This window comes from Callithrix jacchus, chromosome 16 (assembly GCF_049354715.1).
Source record: "Callithrix jacchus isolate 240 chromosome 16, calJac240_pri, whole genome shotgun sequence".
Taxonomy (NCBI): domain Eukaryota; kingdom Metazoa; phylum Chordata; class Mammalia; order Primates; family Cebidae; genus Callithrix; species Callithrix jacchus.
The window spans coordinates 48,368,763-48,383,614 of NC_133517.1; positions in this window are offsets into that span (position 1 = coordinate 48,368,763).

Here is a 14,852-nt window from a genome sequence, read left to right on the forward strand (position 1 = left end):
ATCCATCCCCAACTTATTAGAGCTACCTACATGTTTTTGGGTAGAGGAAAAAAAAACATACAATTTTGGTGACTTAAAATATTGTTTTACATGTTGAAGAATATTGAGAAATGGGTGGATCCAACATGGTTAAATAAGAGTCGTTTGTGCTTTTCACATGGTGTCTCGTACAAGGTATGCTGTATTCAGTAGTTCATTCTGCAGTGATGTGCCACTTAAGCCCTACATCACACCATAACTTTAGCAAAGCATTGTTCCTGCTATATATCTGTGAGTGGAAATGCCTGGCTCACTTTCTTGGCTTTGATGTCTTCAGTAGCAATTTATCCTAGTGTGTTAAATGTGAAGGTAAAACCATTAAAAGAGGTGCACACCAGAGGTTTGGTTTTATAAACTTGTTATTTTTCTTTTCATTTTCCTCTCTTCTTTTATTCATTTTTTTTAAAGGGGAAAACTACTTTTTAGCACCTAGGCATGAAAGAAGCACAAAATGAGAATTTAAAATGATAAAGCCTGAATGGAATTTGTATCATTTCCTTTTCTTGCTTTAGCCTTTGTCACTGTAATACAAATGTCATGGAAGTAAGAATGAAACATCTTAGGCATTAGGATTGAATGATAGCTCATTCATATGACAATGACTGAACTGAGGACAGAACATTTCTCAAAATGTAGCCATTCTTGTGGCAAAGATTAAAATGACAAGGAGAAATGGTGTAAAATTAACCAATTCTTGGATCTTTATAAAAAAAATCTTACGAGTTTCCTTTAAGGTAGTGCTATATATTCTATTAGCTAAGGAATAAAATGGAGGAGGAAAAAAAAAAGGTCTTCCTAATGTCCGAATCAAACTTGTTCAGTTTGATTCTTGAGAGGAGCCCGCTTAGGAAGGTCTCTGTTTTGACCAGTAGATGTCGCCCCAAGCAACAGAAATACCCAAGGGGCTCAGAGAACTGATTAGGATGATAAAACCACAAAGGACACAATGAAAAAAAAATCCAGAAAGCTCATCAGTGATAGATTTTGTACTTTAGGAAAGCATTAGATAGTTTGGGTTTTAATTATCCCTAAACGAAATCCTATACATTCTTGCCAGGATGAAGGGTGTGTCTAATAGGGTTCCGGGAGCGTGGCTTTGAGAGCATAATGCTGTTAGGACCTGTAGCTACCCGGCTTTACTTCCCTATTGGATTTATTGGGCCTTTTGCTCCCTTGGCAACTGGCTAGAATTGCGTTTTAACCCTTGCCTGGACTTTGACTCACTTCGTGATCTCGGTTTACATTGAATATGAAACAGATTTGCTGGGGGAAGGCGTGTACTGTTTCTACTGCTACTGTTTAGAAGCTGTGGGGGCAGTAAGGGGCGCCAGTGCAGGCATTTTCTCTTCTCTCTCTCTGTCTTTCACAGAGTGATGTAATTACCTGATTTTAATTTTTTGTCTTCTGCTTATTTCATAGGCACTATACCTGAATACTCTGTGTGTGTGTGTGTGTGTGTAAAAGCACATTTCTTCTCATCCCAGAACCTCATTAAATCTCATGTGGGCACTCATAGTTCCCCATCAGTTCGCCTGGGGTTAAGTTGTGTACTTTTACATGGGATGACAAGTTAGAAAAGTTTATGAGGTCACAGAACCTTCCTCCAGTCAACACAATACACATTCCCTCGATGTATTTTGCGATCTCCTTAAATGTATTCTGTTTGATGACTTCAGGTGGATCAAGGCAGGAGTGAGTTGAAACCATATGTATTTTAAAATCACCATTTCCACGTATTTTCTGTAAATGCTAGATGACGACTGTATATCTGATGACAACGGTCTAATTTATTACAGCCAAGTCTGTGCTGTGTAACCCTGTTAGTTCTCTTAATTCCTGTGCAGGATGGCTTCACCACATTCTACCCAAACTTAAAGGGGACTTTTAACATCGACTGAAATTCAGATAACCTGAGGTGATATGTTTAGCTTGTCCTGAAGCTTGTCCTAAAAGTGTTCTGGCTTTTTCTGTGTCCCTTGAAGTGCTGGTAAAGGTGACAGCCTCACAGATCTCTTTTGTTCCACTCTAAAAAAATCAGTCAGTTTTCCATTAGTCCTCACCGGCTCTTTTGAACACCAGGCTTTTATTTCACACTTAAAAGAAAATCTGTCAAGTATTTTGGTCACCAAATATATCCTACCTACAAATGTCAGATGGTGATTAGATTCTATATACTAGACACCCATTTAAAAAATCCAGTGTTCTGTCACTGTAATTCTGTGCCTTTAAAATAATGACCATTATTTGCAATACTTATGATATTTTGTAGTCTGCTTGGCTTGAGCTATGAGAAAAGGTTGGATAGTAGATATCTGTAATGCCAGAAATCTTCTATGGGAAGAATATGAGCAAATGAAAGGTAAACAAAGCTGATATATTTTCTCTTAAAAAGTGTAGGTAAAAAAGTATGGAATAGCAGATTAATTTATTTTATTTTAGACATAAAAGGATAGAGCAAATTGATAACTATTTTCATCTGAATATAAAATCTCACTATAAATTATAAGAAAAACTACATGTTGTAAAGCTAAATGTGATGCTGTACCTTTAAATGTTCTATTCTTTGCAGCTTTGCTTGTCTCCCTGGCTCCTAAGATTGCCTGATCCTCTTTTCTGGAATTCTTTCAATTAGTTTTGGATCTGTCACCCTAAAGTCGCTGAAATTGCTTATTCGAAAAGATTTCAATATTTACTCTGATGACATTTTTTGATTCTCAACATATAGGAATTCTTAGCAGTTTTGAATTTACTTTGTATCCTTTAGTCCACATAAATCTGGCAATCAAGATTTCTCTCAGTTTAATTTGCTTTCTGTTGAGGATTTAAATGATATTATCCTGAAGCTTTAGCCAACCACTTCCAGCCCCTAATCCTTGGCCTTCCTCACTGGTGAAAGGCTGTTCTCAGTACTCTTGGTTCAGTTTAACCCCCCTAGTTAATCTCTGACTTCTGGTAAATTGCCATCATGTTTAAAATCTGCAATTGTAACTCCCTTAAAAAAAATCCTACTCACAAAGGACAATGTGACTAACTTATATCATCTTATTTTTTAATTTAACTAAGAGCAGTGGAAGAAAGTCACTGTCGATCAGCTCTAGGAATATCTTAACTGTCATCAGATCTAGAATGAATTTCAGTCAGGATTTCTGTCCTTTCATAGCACATAAATTGCATTTCTTAAAGTTAGAAATGGTCTGGTTTTCTTACTGACACTCTCAGGCTTTTTATGGTTTCTGCTCCTAGGCCTTTAGCTGGTCAGCTGCGGCCTTCCAACAGGAAATGTATTAAAATGCATTTCAATCCTGCAAAGGTCTATCTGGCACTAGTTGTTGGTTTTGTTTTTTATTTAATTCCAGTTTCCTTTAGCCAGAACTAGTGAACAGATTATGTCCTTTCCATAATAGAGCCCCTTGAGGGTTAGATCTGAATGCTATGAAGATTTATACATTAACACATATACAGTTCTGGAAGATACACTCTGCTTAGCCATATGCATGTAGATGGCATACAGATCATTTACTCCACTTCAAGAAATATTATGCAAGTTCATTTTAGTGGATCTGTTTACATGGATAGCTGACTTACTGTGGGGAAATTGCCAACATTTTCTAAAATTGAATCCAGATAAGACAGAATTCCTTTTGATTGGAACTTATCCCTAGTTCGGTCAACACTCTTCCATCACAGTGAAATTTGGCAACTCATTCATAGCGCTGGTCCCGAAGGGGAAAACCTTGGTTTTATGCATGACCCTATTCTGTCATTTATGAATCGTGTAAATATAAATATTAAACTGTCATACTTTTCTTTAAGAAATATAGCAGGGATAAAGAAAATAATATCTACTGAAGATCTGGAAGTGTTGCTTTCTGATTACCTCTTTTTATTTATGGTACTGAAATTCCTTACTATTTGAATGAATAGAGCAAGCATGTTCTAAATGTATACATTTTAATACTAATTTCAGGAAAGCTAAACAGTATTGTACTTCCTAACAATGACATATTGAACTTGACTCAGTCTCTGAATGGAATGTCCTTGAGAGAGGAATAGATTTGATGACTCCTGGGTGACAAAGTTCATACTGTGCCATGTTCTAGTTAGCCACGTAACTAGAAAGTATAATAGAGAACAGCATTGAATATTTCCCACAACGGAAATTTCAATTTTAGTTAAACTATGATAAGAATTTTGAGAATCACAACAGTAATATCCAACTTTCAGTGGGTCAGAAGCTTTTTTTTTTTTAATGTTACAACCATACTTTCTTATAACTCGATGAGAGCAAGATAATACATGAATTTCAATTAACAGTCGGCAAAGATGCACATGATTAACAACTGTGTCTGTTTTCAAGCAGAAGATCACTTTTGCAGTTAAAAAATATGCAATGAGGAGGGTTTCTGTTCAAGTTGTATTTAGGGATGGTATTTGATTAGGGTATACAGTTATTCAGATTCTGCCCAGAATCTGGATCTTCATCCTGAGGACTATCTGCAAAGGCAGTTAAACATGGTAAAAATGACACTGCATTATCATCTGAGCTATTGAGCATCAGATCTGAAAGCATTCCTTGGATGGATTAAATCTGATCTCAATGAGATTATTTACTAGATTTGTGAAAGTTAAAAGTCTAGAACAAAGGCAAACTGAAAGATACTTCTTGTAGCCCACATTTTCCTTCATACACATTCAGTGGATATTTGATCTTAGTGATTTCCATATTAAATTTATAAATCTATGCTCTAGATTTTTATTGTATACAAGGTGACATGATATACTTACAAACATGATTTATAAATGGAAAAGACTAGAAACAACCCAAAAGTCTGTCAATAGGGATATGGTTAACTAAATTATGATACAACTAATCAGGGGAATATTATGAAGCTGTTTAATAAATGAGAAAATGTAGGAAAATGGAAAATTCTTCATAAAATATTGAGTTTAAAAATGTACACAAATGTGGTTACATGTTATTTTGGTGTCATAATGTAAGGAAAAAGACATATGTATTTGTATTTATATAAGAATATAGTGGAAAGACAAACCAAAAGTCTAAGAAAAATGTTATTTTAGAGGAGATGGGAGCAGAAAAGGAGGAATAGTAAAATTTATTCTCTGGAGCTTTTTTATAGTCCATGTTTTTTCAATGTCATGCTTTTCAAAAAAATTAAGTGAAATACATTTTATTCATATGTAGTACTTAACTATACTCCCTACTGTTTAATTGTCACATTTCTTTCACAACTTTCATAAAACTTTGTGGCTCTCGATATAAATAAGGGGAGCAATTTGTCAGATAGCATGTATGGTTTCCATGAAATGCAGCACTCATCATCAAGCACATGGGCCAGGCATGGTAGCTCATGCTTCTAATACTAGCACTTTGAGAGGCTGCGCCTGCAGGATCACTTGAGCCCAGGAGTTTGAGACAAGCCTGGACAACATAGGGAGACTGTCTCTACAGATAATTTTTTTTAAAATTAGCTGGGCATGGTAGCATGTGTCTGTAGTCCCAGTCTTGGGAGGCTGAAGTGAGAGAATCCTTCAAGCTCCAGTGGTTGAGGCTGCAGTGAGCCATGATTGTGCCACTGCACTTCAGCTTGAGGGAGAGTGAGACCATGTCTCAAAAACAGACAAATAACACACACACACACACACACACACAGTCTACAGTATCTAGTTTTATGACCCTTATGAAAATAATGCATTTTCTTAGGCTTCAGTTTGCTAAAGTCAAATTATGAGTGCTTCACAGGATTGTTTTGAGGCTAACCTTATATCATCTAGGTTAAAACGAAGGCTGTTTATTTTTGGTGTTACTATAGTTACTAGATGAATCAATTTAAGAAACATTTATGTAGCAATCTCCTTTAAGGAAAAGAAAATTTAGATTTTTAAAAGTTATTTTGTATATCCATTTCATTAGAAGTCATGGGATTATCTTGGCAGTTACCCAAAGACACCATATGCTTTTCCCCTCACTCATACTTGCATAAAAGATAGATGAAAACATTTGACAAATGATAGCCCTCAATAAATACAAATGCAGATATGGGTTCAGCTCCTTAATTTCTGATTGCTATTTGCTTCATACTTATGGTAACATAGTGCATTATAGGGACTGGCTAGACCATACTTTAAAACTTGTCAACTCTGTTGCTTGCAATCTATAGTAATGCTATGCATGATTGAAGATGGACTAGGTCAGATGAAGCCAGGGTCAGAACTGTGATGACTCCACACTGTGCAAAAGAAAAGGAGCTTTCTTCATGTCTCCTGAAATCAGTTAGTTTGGATAAATAAAGACTCATTCCTTAGAGTGAGGAGGAGGAGAAACAGAAGAAGCTATTATTTATATCATTATTATTACTGGTAAATGGAGCAAGATTAAAAAAGAATAGAATGTATAGTAGCTTATAATAATGTTTTCGTAGTCCTGGGCAAGGCTGTCATGCATAGGTAGCTACAGAAATCAGAATCTGGGTTGCTGGAACAGAATTCTCTCTCACCCTACCTTTCTTTCATTTTGATCCTTCTTTTCCTCTCTCAACCAGGAGTTTATCATCTGTCCTCAGTATTACCTTATAGTGCTCCTTCCAAATAACTTCTTCAAGGGCTGACTCAGCCTTCTACCAGTTGCTGGGTAAATTGGTTGCTGAAGACTCACAGCTGCATTCTTCACTGGGCATTGCTCTGGCAACAGAGAATTGCCCAAGGTTAATGCTCCTTGTCTAGATGATGGTGGGATGGAAATCCACTGCCTCAATTAGGAATAATTCTGTAGTCATATCCAAGTTCTCCATATGATGGTCTAAGTCCACCATGGTAGTACATGGAGGGTCAATTTCTTGCTTTCTCTGCCCCTGCTTTCCTCCTAACTGCTAATAGCCTTAATAAGACTAATAAACTCAAGGTTTGTTTCCTGAGAACCTAATCTAAGATAAACCTAGTGGTAGCTTTAGTAATGGTAGATGTGTCTGTGTTTGACTTTCACTGCTTTTGAAGTCACAACAATTAAGTATGCTCTTCTAAGCTCAAGGGTCCTGAGATACAGGATCAATTTGGTTTATCCTCTGCCCCCCAATCATTCAGTCATTTCAAAGTGTCTCTTCTAAATTCAGACTACAATTATTCAAGCCCAGAAAATGTTTCTAAAAATCCTAAGAATAATTCTTGTAAAATTTTCCAGAGAGCAATTTGGAATTTCTTGGCTGAATCTAATTTAAAGAAAAAATCATCTTCAAGTATTGCCTTAAACTTAACTTTTAGCTTGTTTCAGACCAACTTCAACCCCAAGATTGGTCTTCAATTTTCTTGTAGTTCCCTTAGATTTTGTCAATATCTGATTAAGTCACTAATGGAAAACCTGTCTTCAATATCTGACTTTTTACCATTGAAGATATATATTGTATTGTTATGGCTACTACTAAGGAATGACTATGAAAAATGACACTAAGTAATATTTGTTTCTTTTTCTGAATTTTTACTGACTCCTAGCCATTATTAAAGACTAGCTCATATTCTACCATCTACCAGAACCCTTTTCTGACTAGACCTTTCTCTTCCTGATGATCTTTGGTTTTGAAATTCTGGTAGTCATGAAACCATTATGATTTAGAAACTGCTAGTATATTGACTTAACTTCCTTTACTATTTCCACAACTCCAAAAGTGAATTAAAGAATTTTAAAAAGTATTTTTGTTACTCTTGCATACACTAGAGCATGTAGCATAGTAGTCATTAAACCTACAACAATCAATCAATCCTTACAATAACAAGTAGTTAATTGTAAAAAAGAAGGCTGAAATCTAAATCATACAAATTATATGTTTTACTCTGTAGAAATAAAGTTTAGATTGGGGGTGGAACTGCGGGCAGTGGGTAGTACTTTTACAACTTGAGTTCAAATTCCAGAACCACAAGATTCCAGCTGGTAAGTAACTTTGGCAAATCACTTAATACCCCTGAAGTTTAGTTTTTCCCACTTTAAATTTAGGATTGTAAGAGAAGCTATCTATATCCCAGAGTTAGTGGAAGCTTGATGGCTCACAATGAATAAAAGGCACTTAACAGAGTGATTAATGAATTATCATTACTAAATATAAATATTACTTGTACAAAATTATGAATTAACTATTGTAGAGAGAAGAGTATAATACTGTGTTAAAATGGTATGAAAATCAAACACCTTTCTAACATTTTTCTGATTTTTAACTTTTTCTACTTATAAAGAATGTAGATTCATAAATAGAATGCAATATTTTTAGGAAAAAGCTTTAAGTCAGGACATAGTCATCGAAATCATCTTTCCAGGTATCTTGAATATTTTGACCAATAAAATAAAATAGAAGATGCAAAATGAGAATTTGTACCCATATACTAATGTTAGATCTTCACTATCCACTCTTGACAATTCACTTCACTGTGCCTTTATTTATGATATTCTATGAAATCTCCTCTAACTGTATACTGTTTTTTCTGTTATCTGTCTCTTACACAAACTCTGAACCAAGATATATCAACTTTCAGTGTCCCAGCCTTTTAACTTTTCCTTTTCAAGTAAAGCTGGATAGAGTTGAAGGTGGTCCATTGTATTAGTTACCTATTGCTGTGGTACAAATTACCACAAATTTAGCAGCTTAAAACAGCAAACATATACTATTTCACAGTTTTTGTGGATTAAGGATCTAGACATGACTCAGCTGGGTGCCTCTGGCTAAAGGTCCCTTATGAGGTTGTAGCCAGGTTATCATTCTAATCTGAACCAAAGGTCTTGTGTTAATCCATGTGAATTGATATAAAGGAATACCTGAAGCTGGGTAATTTACAAAGAAAAGAGGTTTGTTTTGGCTCATGATTCTGCAAGCTGTAGAAGAAGCATGGTACTGGCACACACTTCCGGTGAGGGCTCAGGAAACTTACAATAATGGCGGAAGGTGAAAGAAGAAACAGTGCATCACATGGCGAGAGACGGAGAGACGGGGCAGGTGTCACTCTTTTAAACAACAAGCTCTTGCATTAACTATCAGTGTTAGAAATCACTCATTACCATGGAGACAGCACCAAACCTTTCATAATCGATCTACTCCTGTGACCTAAACATTTTCCACCAGGCTTTCCCTCCAACATGGGTGATCACATTTCAACATGAGTTTTGGAGGGGATCCAAACCACATCAGATCTCATCTGCAGGATTGACTAGGAGAAAACTATGTCCAAATTGACTCATGTGACTGTTGCAAGGATTTAGTGCCTCTTGAGCTATTATATTGAGGGTCTTGGGTCCTTACTGAATGTTAGCTAATGTCTTCACTGAATGAGGCCATTCTCAGTGCCTTGCATTATGTGTTTCTCCATAGACCAACTCACAATATGGCAAAGTGACATTTCATTACTTTATCACATTCTCTGCCACATTCTGTTCACTTGAAACAAGTTACTAACTCTAATCTTCACTCAAAGGGAGGGGTTTATAGCTGGACATAAACACTAGAAGGCAGGGATCACTGGAGTCATCTAAGAGACTGACTTCCACACCAGTTATGATTGAGAAGCATTCTCTTAACTATGCTGCACCAATAGTAACATGTTAAATATAACACTCTTTTTAAATGGCTACATTTCTTTGACATATTTTCTATGATGTCTATCACAATTGTTTTCTAAGGATCCCTCATCTGTATAAATTTGGTCAAAATTTTAGCATTTTAAGTGTTGTCTGGAGCAAAGTGACTCATGATGTGAACTGGAAAATGAAAGGGCTTGTTTATTTTTATCCTGGATGCATCATGTACTTATTGTTGTTGACTCTAGCTTAGAGAGTTACTAAATAGCTGGCTCTTTCTCATTTATAAAAATAAAGCAACAATTTTAGCTTACCAATAATGGGGCTATAAATAACAATTTTTCAAAACAGTTCTCTGTAGTGCTCTGAAATCACCTATGTGTTCTTATTACCAACAACTTTAAAAAAAAATAAAAACAACTGAAACCACTTTTGTACTTGGGGTTCATAGATATATTTTAAGTTGTATAATAACAATTTACAAGAAATTGATACAATTTTCTAAATTTTCAAGTAACTTTTACAATGAGCTTGGGGATTCTTATTAGTACATGCACTTCATTTGTAAATAAGAAGAATTGTCATAGAACAAATAATTAGTTCAGTATAATTAACAGGAACAGAGAACCAGCTTTATAAGCCTGTTACTTCATATCCTGTCACTCCATTTTGTCTAATATGAGTCTTTTAGACAGTTGATGACAGCTTTCTCAACTTGGAAATGCGATACCAACATTTCTTGAATTGAAAATAGACCTTTCAAGTCATATTTTGGCATTGCAAAGTTAAAATTAGATTCCACTTCAAACAGGCTTTTTTAATTAGGAAGCATCCCTAACAAAAGACCTCACATCCCACTGAACATTGAACCATATGCTAATTGGAGTGGCCACTGTATAAGTCATGGGTGGATCTGAAGAAAGTAGTAGTTATTCTTGCCTGAGTTTCCAACCACACTCATTTTGCTAAATTGCATTTTCTTTTGGAAAGCAGTCTCATAGGCTACAAGTGTTACTAATTCTATTAAGTACTCCGCTTTTCATTATTCTTTCATAATTAATGATAAAAAAAAATTAACCACTGTCTATTTTGGAATGATATATTTCCATAAACAGATTGAGATACTTGAATAATCATCTCATGGTAAATAGTTTTTCTTGAATGACCACCCTATTCCTTTTAATTTTTCTAAGCTGAAATTCTAAGCTATGCAAATGGTAAAATTGTATTTAGAGAAATATGTAATTATATAGTTGGTTGGGATAATTCACTTTGAAAATTGACAGGGATGATATATGTGCTACAAGCTCAAATCTAACCAGTCTTCCAACAGTGTATGCAACCCACAAATCCCTTCCCACTCTGCCTTCCTCTTTGACTTCTGCTTTTAAAGTGTCTGTGATCCAGGAGGACTTGTCCATTTTCTCCTGAGGGAGCATTCTGAGAAAACCAAACCTATGGCAGATAATTGGAGACAAGTTATATTTTTTAATTATAAGAATTTTCTTAAATAAGAATTTTCATAGGCTAACTGTAAGTACTACTACCATGACTTCCACCACTATTGCTGTGGGTTTTTTTTTAAATCTGGGGTACATGTGCAGATCATGCAGGTTTGTTACATGGGTATACATGTGCCATGGTGGCGGTTTGCTGCATCCATTGCCCTGTCATCTACATTAGGTATTTCTCCTAATGCTATCCAATAGCAGGGGGTGGGGGTGGACAAGTTATGTTTAAAAGCCTAATGAACCTTATTTTTATCTATTGACGGAGGCCTTTCAAATATATTTACATGTGTCTGTGTGTCTGAGAGAGAGAAGGAGAGAAATATTTGCCAATATAACATGTAACAGAGAGGGAAATTTTAACAGATTTCATTTTATACTATATTGCCAATCAAAAATCTCCAGAATTTTATCTTTCTTCCATAATTATGCTTCTTTTGTATTGTTTTCACATTTTCCCCACACTTCTTTCTTTTCTTTACTTGAGGCAATTCTCCACCAACAATTTAATGTTTTGTTTTTGTTCATTGTTCTCCATTTCTTCAACAGGGTACATCAATTAAATAGAATTCATAATACACATGATATGGTTTGGTAGTGTCCCCACCCAAATCTCATCTTGAATTATAGCTTCCATAATCCTCATGTTTCATGAGAGGGAACCAGTGGGAGGTAATTTAATTATGGGGACAGGTTTCCTCATGCTATCATTGTGATAGTAAATAAGTCTCGCAAGGTTTGATGGTTTTATAAAAGGCAGTTTCTCTGCACACACTCTTTTGCTTGCTGCCATGTAAGACATGCCTTTACTCCTCCTTCACCTTCCCAGTCATGTGAATCTGTGAGTCAATTAAACCTCTTTTTTAAAAAAAATAAATTACCCAGTCTTGGGTATTTTCTTTATTGCAGTATGAACATGGTCAAATACAGCAAATTGGTACTGGTAGAGTGGGGTACTGCTATTAAGATACCCAAAAATGTGGAAGCAACTTTGGAACTGGTTAATAGGCAGAAGTTGGAATAGTTTGGAGGGCTCAGAAAAACACAGGAAGATGTGAGAAAGTCTGGAGCTTCACAAGGACTTGTTGAATGGTTTTAATCAAAAAGTCCAGGTTGAGGTGGTCTCAGATAAAGATGAGGAACTTATTGGAAACTGGAGCAAAGGTGATACTTGCTATGTTTTAACAAAGAGACCGGAGGCATTTTTACCCTGTTCTAGAGATCTGTGGAACTTTGAATTTGAGAGAGATGATTTAGGGTATCTGGTGGAAGAAGCTTCTAAGCAGCAAAGCTTTCAAGGGGTGACTTGTAGGCTTTTAAAAGCATACAGTTTTATTCATTCAGAAAGATATGGTTTGGATCGGAACTTACATTTAAAAGGGAAGCAGAGCATAAAAGTTTGGAAAATTTGCCATTTAATAATGTGATAGAAAAGGAAAAAAAAAACATTCTGGGGTGAAATTTAAGCTGGGTACAGAAATTTGCATAAGTAAGGAGACAAATGTTAATCCACAAAACAATGGGAAAATGCCTCCAGGGCATGCCAAAGGTCTTCAAAGCAGCCTCTCGCATCTCAGACCCATATGCCTAGGAGAAAGAAATGGTTTCATGGGCAAGGCATGGTGCCTTGTTGCTTCGTGAAGTGTCTGGGCTTAGTTCCCTGGGTCTCAGTCATGGCCAAAATGACCACGTTACAGCTCAGGCAGTTGCTTTAAAGGGTGAAAGTCCCAAGCCTTGATGGTTTATATGTGATTTGGGGACTACACGTACACAGAAGTAAAAAATTGAGGTTTGGGAATCTTTACGTAGATTTCAGAGGCTGTATAGAAATGCCTGGATGTTCAGGCAGAGTTGTGGTGCAGGAACAGAGCCCTCATGGAGAACCTCTGCTAGGGCAGGGCAGAAGGGAAATGTGGGGTGGGAGCCACCACTCAGAGTCCCCATTGGGACACTGCCTAGTGGAGCTGTGAGAAGAGGGCCACCATTCCTCCAGATCCCAGTGTGGTAGATTCACTGACAGCTTACACCATGTGCCTGTAAAAGCCACAGACACTCAATGCCAGCCCATGAAAGCAGCCAGGAGAGGTCTGTATCTTGCAAGCCATATGGGTGGGGCTGCCCAAGACTGTGGGAACCTCCTCTTGCATCAGCATGACCTGGATTGTGAGACATGGAATCAAAGGAGATCATTTTGGAGTGTTAAAATCTGACTACTCTGCTGGATTTCAGACTTGCATGGGGCCTGTAGCCCTTTATTTTGGCCATTTCCTCCTATTTGGAGTGTATGCATTTACTCAATTCCTGTATCCCCATTGTATCTAGCAAGTAACTAACTTGCTTTTGATTTTATAGGCTCACAGGCAAAAGGGACTTGCCTTGTCTCAGATGAGACTTGGACTGTGGACTTTTGAGTTAATGCTGTAATGAGTTATTACGTCTTTGGTAGACTATCGAAAAGGCATAATTCATTTTGAAATTTGAGGACATGAGATTTGGGAGGAGCCAGGGATGGAATGATAGTTTGGCTGTGTTCAGAGCCAAATCTCATCTTAAACTGTAGCTACCCTAATCCCCATGTGTCATGGGAGGGACCTGGTGGGAAGTAATTGAATCATGGGGATGGGTTTTCTTATGCCAGTGTTATAATAGTGATTAAGTCTCACAAGATGTGATGATTTTATAAAGGGCAGTTCCCCTGCACAAGCTCTCTTTCCTGCCACCATGTAAGACATGCCTTTATTCTTCTTTTACCTTCTACCATAATTGTGAGGCCTCCCCAGTCATGTGGAACTGTGAGTCTGTTAAACCTCTTTTTTCTTTATAAATTACCCAGTCTCAGAAATAACCCAGTATTTTCTTCATAGAATTATGAAATAGACAAATCCAATACATATCTGTGTTATTTTTAAATTTTTTATTTTTTTATTTTACTTTAGCTTCTGGGGTACATGTGCAGGTCATGCAGAGTTGTTGCATAGGTGTACACTATATCCTGCATTTCTCCCCATGTTATCCCTCCCCACCCTTTCCACCCCTGCTGTCCCTCCCCAATCCCCCACTAACTGCCCCCAGTGTGTACTACTACTCTCCCTGAGTCCACCTGTTCTCATTGTTCAACACCTGTCTATGAGTGACAACAAGCATCAGTTTGCTGAGAATGATGGTTTCCAGATTCATCCAAGTCCCTACAAAGGACATTAACTCATCATTTTTTTCTGGCTGCATAGTATTCCATAATGTATATGTGCCACATTTTCTTTTTCCAGTCTATCATTGAAGGGCATTTGGGTTGGTTCCAGGATCTTTGCTATTGTAAACAGGGCTGCAATGAACATATGTGTGTATGTGTCTTTATAGTAGAACGATTTATAGTTCTTTGGGTATATACCCAGTAATGGGATTGTTGGGTCAAATGGAATTTCTATTTCTAGATCCTTGAGTAATTGCCACACTGTCTTCCACAATGGTTGAACTAATTTACACTCCCACCAACTGTGTAAGAATGCTATTTCTCCACATCCTCTCCAGCATCTGTTGTCTCCAGAATTTTTAATGATTGCCACTCTAACTGGTGTGAGATGGTATCTCAGTATGGTTTGGATTTGCATTTCTCTAATGACCAGTGATGATGACCATTTTTTCATAGGTTTGTTGGCCTCGTATGTCTTATTGAAAAGTGTCTTTTCATATCTTTCACCCACTTTTGAATGGGGTTGTTTTTTTCTTGTAAATCT